This window comes from Rhea pennata, chromosome 2 (genome assembly GCF_028389875.1).
Source record: "Rhea pennata isolate bPtePen1 chromosome 2, bPtePen1.pri, whole genome shotgun sequence".
In the NCBI taxonomy this organism is placed as follows: domain Eukaryota; kingdom Metazoa; phylum Chordata; class Aves; order Rheiformes; family Rheidae; genus Rhea; species Rhea pennata.
Genome location: NC_084664.1, coordinates 79,628,073 through 79,634,790, shown reverse-complemented (window position 1 = coordinate 79,634,790; position 6,718 = coordinate 79,628,073).

Sequence of the window (6,718 nt, the reverse complement as noted above, 5' to 3'; positions counted from 1 at the left end):
AAGTTAATGCTGCCCTAATTTACTAGAGTCTCAGAGCTGCCTTATCTCCTACTGTCCCCAAAGAGCCTGTATTTCTTACTGTCCTCAGTCTCTCAGCAGCAGAGCAACATGGTCCCCAGCTGTAAACAGAGCATAAGAGCCCAACTGGCTCAGTAGAACTGGGATCCAGGAATTGCTGCCTACTGCTCAAAAGCCAAAAAACAGATTAGGAGAACATTACAGAAGGGACCAGAGTAGTTCTCAAGCTATATTATACCACTAGTCACTCCAACTGTTACACTATTGAAGTCCAGAGGTCCAAATGAGGAAACGTTTCTAAGAAAAGCTAAGGAAAAAAAAAATGCATGCTTTCAGACTCACAGGCCTTTTTTCAGGTCTGAATGAAAATCTGCTATTTTGACATCTGGTACCAAGTAAAGACGGAGCATAATGGTTTTTAATATACTTACTACCAGAATCCTTTTGTGCAATTTCCTTTTTTATTTAACCTATGCAAGAGTTGTCATCCAAATAGATTGAGGCAAAGTGCAATATCAAATTAAGCATACTCATATCCTTTTATGATCTTAATTAAAGGCCACATGCACTAATTTTTCAGTAGAAGCCTAAAGTTTTATGTCCTGACTTAGCTGTGCAGTTGATTCATCCTGCACGTTGCCTGTTTCACCCTTTGCCACATGACCTACTTTGCAGCTTTTTCCTCTTGGTGCAGGTCTTACAGCCACATAAAACCTCACCAAATCATTCCTGCCCATTCTTAATTAAGCAAAACTTCTTTAAGACAGTCTGTAATTACCCCAGAGGCAGAACTTCCACTATGCCTTTACTGCTTCATGTCCTAGAGAGTAGTTTAAGACACAATAGCACCATCTACTGAGATTCACCTCTATAAAAACCTGGTATGCCTTTAAAAGCAGGTTAGATGAGATTCATATTTAGCTGATATAAGCAGTACATTATTCTAGAATATTAGGGACACCATACTGACTAGAAAAGGGAAAAAAATCTTAAAATGTAAACTGTTGAACTTTATATATGATTGTTGCTATTTTGAATTTGGGGAAATCACTGTCCCCATCTCAGTGCTCAGGGTTAAGAATAAAATTGATAGCATATACATGAGATACTATGGGTGGTATGATTAACTTGTACTAACATATACAGATTAAAACAAAAAAGGAAAACAACGTAGCTGTTTCGTCCTAGTAATATAAAGAGTTTCCTACTGATTTAAGAAAGCTTTCCTTGCAAGTAAATAATTAAACACCACTTTTTCTTGAAGGGACATAGTTCGAATCAGCTTGTTTATGGATTAGATTCAGCGCATGATACTAAAGTGTCTGAAAACTACCAATCAGGTGGCATTTAGCCCTAGATACAGTATTAGCTTAATATTTAATATTTTCGTCACCTTTTCATGACCTACAATGCAATTTCTCTCCTGCCTTTACCATATAAACAGCCACAAATGTGGCAGGATGGTCTTATAGTATATCTTTTTCTAAATCTCCTATATATTATTTTCAAGAACTCAGCTTAATATGCCTTGACACTGTCTTTGAGTCAGTGCCTAAATATGCACATACTGCCTGGCCAACTGCCTGGATGAGTTGTTTAAATCTGCCATTTAAAAAGACTAAAGACATTCAGATTCTGTCTCACTTAAACAAATAAATACAGTCTGCTTTGTAGAAAGTAGATCCTGTGTACTACTTCTCCCTCTTTTTGTTCCATCCTGTGCAACGGGATCTAGAGACTGATTAAAGAAACAAGTCCTAGAAGAGGTTTTGAAGGAGATAAAGCTAGAATGTGGCTGGTTCCACAGAGTTTCACCGCTTCTACTCATTCCTTTCGGAAAGCTTCGTGGACCTGGGGCTACTGTAACAAAAAAACAATGCATACTGACATACTGTGTTCATGCCAGACATACTTTAATCAAAGTTAAAATACATTTGCCGAAAGGAAACCTGGGACAAGAACATAATCCCAGCTCCTTTCTCATTTGCAAAATGCATTGTTGGCATTTGTCTGGACCTTGGGTAATGTCAGATGCAAAACTGGATCTGCATTTCAACACCCAGTCTCACATCACTGTCTCACCTTCCTACACCCCACCTAGGTTTAAAAAAGTATTGGCTTTTAAGTATTGGTCCATGTTAATTAAGTAGCAAAGCATTGTTAGAATGACACTAAATATTGCTGTAGTTTCATACAGAGTATGTTAATGTACATACAGTCACACTGGCGAGATTAGCAAATGCTGTTGGCTACAGGAATTATACAGCAGTGGGATGCAAACTACACTAATAGATTATTCAAATTTGACTACTCCACTGGGTTACTTCAACAAGGACAAACGCCATGTCCATCTCCAGGACAGGAAGCACCCTGTGCATGGACACAGGCTGGGCCTGCCTGGCTGGGGAGCAGATCTGTGGGAAGGGACCTGAGGCCTTGACAGGCACAAGCTGAGCATGAGCCAGCAGCGTGCCCCCACTGCAGAGGTGGCCAGCAGCATCTTGGGATCTACATTAACGGGAGCACAGCAGCAAGGTTGAGGGAAGGTATTATCTTCCTCTGCTCAGCGCTTCTGAGACTTCACCTAGACTATTGCATCTGGTTTGGGGCCTCCAGCACAGGATGGACAACAATAAACTGGAGTGAGTTCAATGGAGGGCCATCAAAATGATGAGGCGCTGAAGCACTTGCCCTGTATGGAGAGGCTGAGGGAACACAGCTTGCTCCGCCTTGAGCAGAGAAGGTGTTGGAGGGACCTGAATCCAGCCTGGATTTTCCTGTGATCCTGTACTGTGGACTGCTCACCACAGGTTTTATGAAGCAGAGAATGTTAGGAAATTCAAGTCTGAAATGAATAAAGACATAATTAACCTTCTTCTTAAAAGAAAAATATTATATTCCCTTTTTGTTTAATCCCAACTTGAAACTCAAATGCCATTTTTTAAGAAGGTCCATACATCACAATAAACATTCTGAATGTAGCCATAAATCCTGATTCCTTGTTCATCTTACAGTAGCATGTATCTGGCAACTAAGGAGCACATGCTTAACTATAAATATATTGCTGCTCCTAACTAAGGGTCTGGGTACAGTTCCTCCAGCTTCATGAGACTGCAATGACTGCCTGCATGGCTGGTTCATAGTTAAGGACACAAGCAAGAGCTGGCTGACTAATCCCACATTACCAAGGATTTTCCCAGTTCTGGAGGCTACACAGCTAGTCATGGCCTTACAGCAACGGTTCCATTTCCTGTATACACCTTCTTTTCTTAGCCCAAGCACTCTATTGTGATTTGTGCTTCTTCATCTTATTATATAATAGATACAAGCATTGACCCTTTTTCCTATCCATATGCTGACCTACCATACTGATTTTAAGCTTGCTGAATATATCAATTTTAAGCTATAACAATCTGATCACATAAGGAAAAGAAATGCCATGCTTCATTCAGTACTATCTTACACACAGCTTACAGAAACATCTACATCATTTGATACATACATGGAATTTTCCTGCAAGTTTCCATGATGACAAAGATTAAAATATTATGAATGACTTTTACATTACTAAGATCAAGGTTTGGGATTACAATAAGAACAATCTCTTAAATGCTGTATTGTCATCAGTATAAAATGAAAGCATTATCCTTAGCTGATGTTTGCAAAAATCCTCCCAAGTCTGAGGTATGGCTGAGAGAAGAAATATAGCAAGGATTCAAATAGACAACACAATTTATTAAACAGGAGGCAAAGCTTCTCGCAGAGACAGGAGCCAAATGCTACAGTCTGTTCAAATTTAAACTGAGCTACTAACACAGCACAACAGAGGGCTGAATGTACATTTTAGAAAAGTAATGCAGAAAGAACAAATGAGCACTAGAACTGATCCCAGTGACTCATTTTGTCTAATAACTGATCATCAGCAGAAGCCCATAGCAATGGGTTCAGTAGGGCACAGGCATAGTGAGGGGCACCTACCTCTGTTCTGCCTGCCTCTGGAAACTCCTCTGTACTGTTTGTGCTTATGGGGGCCTGACTTAGCAATACACAAACTATATATATATAAAAAAATCAGAACATGAGATTCTCCTGTATTATCCCAAGTCCAAATGCTAGGGATTACCCTATATATAAGGCCTGAGAAGTACAAAACCTTTTATCCACAATTGCAGTTTTACTGTTATTGCTTATGACTTTTGCATGCAGAAAGAAGAGTCCTTCACTACTTTGGAAATCCTCCGCTATATTGGTGCCAACCAATCCAACAACATTAACAGACCCAAAAGCCACTTTGCAACACCAGAAGTGAACAACCAATGTAGCTGCCAGATGTTTTTTCCTATCATCAGTTGCTTTTTAATAATAGCAGTGAAAGATTTCTCTTAACTGTAGTCTGCAATGAGGCCTAGTTCTGCAGCCCTTGAAATCACCGTAATTACTGATGTAGATTTCAACAGGGCCAGGAGCATTTCCTTGGACATCCAAAGTCGGTGTTAGAAAGAGCAGGACCAACTCCTCAGCAAGTTTTCTTCATTGCTTACAATCAGAGGAAATTAGAGTACAGCTGGAGTAGTAATTCCTGTTCTGATCACCTGCAATCACCTCCAGCATGCTCTTATGTTTCCAACATTTTTATGCAGATCTCATGCTCTTACCTTAGAAATCCAATCTGCCAAATATTCCTGCACTTCCAATCAAAATGCATTAACATTTTCACTGTGGAAGTTAAAACCTCAGTTCTGCCCACAATCTCATGAATTCCACACTACAGAGGACTGGGAACACACTACAGAGGAGTGGGAGCAAGACTGTGAGGAAATCATAGACATAAAGACAAGTGAAGAGGGCAACAGGGAGACCAAGGTGCACACATTGAGTGGTCCTATGGCAACTCATACTTACAAATCACCCATGTGAAATCTGCATGAGATCATGTTGTATTACTATTCTGTACAGGAACTGGGATTCACATGAATCCTCAAATACCTAGGAGAAATTATTCAATCTCTATTCTATCAAGTCATTCTGTGCAGGGTCTGGGATTCACACAGATCTTCAGATACCTAGGAGAAATTATTCAATCTGTATTCTATCAAGTCTTCATGGGAAGATAGACATTTTGTTCCTCACATGACCCTACTTCAATTAAGAATGCAGACAAATGTCCCCAAACTAAATGAAGAAAAAATTCCGTAAGTTTTTAACTGGCCATCCACAAAAGACAAAAATAATCTAAATCACTTCAAAAAAAAAAAAAAATAAATAAATAAATAAACCACACATTATTTGCACAGCTGTTCTTGTAGACAGCTGTTCTTCCGTGGAAAAGATGACACTTAATATGCCTCTTGGGAAACCTTTTTTGTGTCTTGACTAAAAGATACACAATACAATCTCAGCTTTTACTCTATGGCTTGTGCTCACAGGTGACAAAATTCTTAGTGGGCTTCTACACAAATATATCTTACACACACAAGCTAAGTTAACTTGTCCAACTTACCCAAAATTCACCCTGGCATATGTCCCAACCAGTACTGCATTCCTTCCTTATAGCCTCTCATTCACTTGTTTCTAATGATTTTCTCTTTTCTCAGTAATCATGCAAACAGCTCTTGGGAGCACAGAAAATATCTTTGTCCTCTGTGCAGAGCCTAACACACTCCTCATCTGCAACAAGGGCTCTCAAGCACTGCAGCAACACAAATGCAAACAAGTAGGCATAGCAGACTTACACTGGTGTGCATTATAAATAATGAAATGTGTTCCTTGGCAATAAAACCTGTATCAGATAACCATCAGGCTTTGTATGTGTATAATTATGCACACACAACTAGATTCAAGTTGAGTATCTGCTTTAAAAATATCCTTCAAGGCCACATTTTTGAACTTCTTCGGTTTCACATAAGCAAAGGCATGTAACAAAGCACAATCTTTGCAACTGCATGGTTATCCAAGTCGTTTACAAGCACAACTGTTTTTTCCTAACCATATCCTGTCTGCAGACTTATTAGAAACACTTTAAGATAAACATCAGGAAGGTAGACATGAATGTTTTATGCATGCATGAGTTTGAGGCCCTTTCAAAATTGGCCTCAAGATTTTCAACAGCAGAAATTTTGAGAAAATCACTTCATGTATGCTGGTTAATGTTCAAGTATGTTTTTCATTCCTGAAGTATTCTGCCAAATCTAAGGAAAGGGAAGACACAAAGTACTCATTGTTCCTGTTATATTTCCTTCTTAGGTCCATTCATTTTCTAATTTACAAAGAGTATTGTTTTACTTCAGAAACTATTATACAATAGAGAAGAGAACTTGGACCTTTAGCTCAGCAAGTGAACTTCATGTGCAGGAATAGTTCCTGTAATTTCAGTGTAATTTAACACAGGTTTAAGCTGACATATGATGGGTCATTTTATTAACTGAGATCTTTGTGTACACCTCTCAGAATTTTTTTGGATGAGCTCTGCAAAGCATTTGCCCCACTTGCTCAAGCATTTTGGATGGAAGGTGCAAGCATTACTCAGAAGCTGATTCTGTTTGGATCCTAGTTAGCATTATTACTTCTTCTCCTTCTCCTTCCTTCCTGTGTGCTTGGCATATTGCACAGGACCGGGGAGGGAGGAATGCAGTATCTTTGTGGTGGATGATCAATGGAAAAAATGGAAACAGCAACTGAAAGAAGTTGTCTGGTCTGAGAA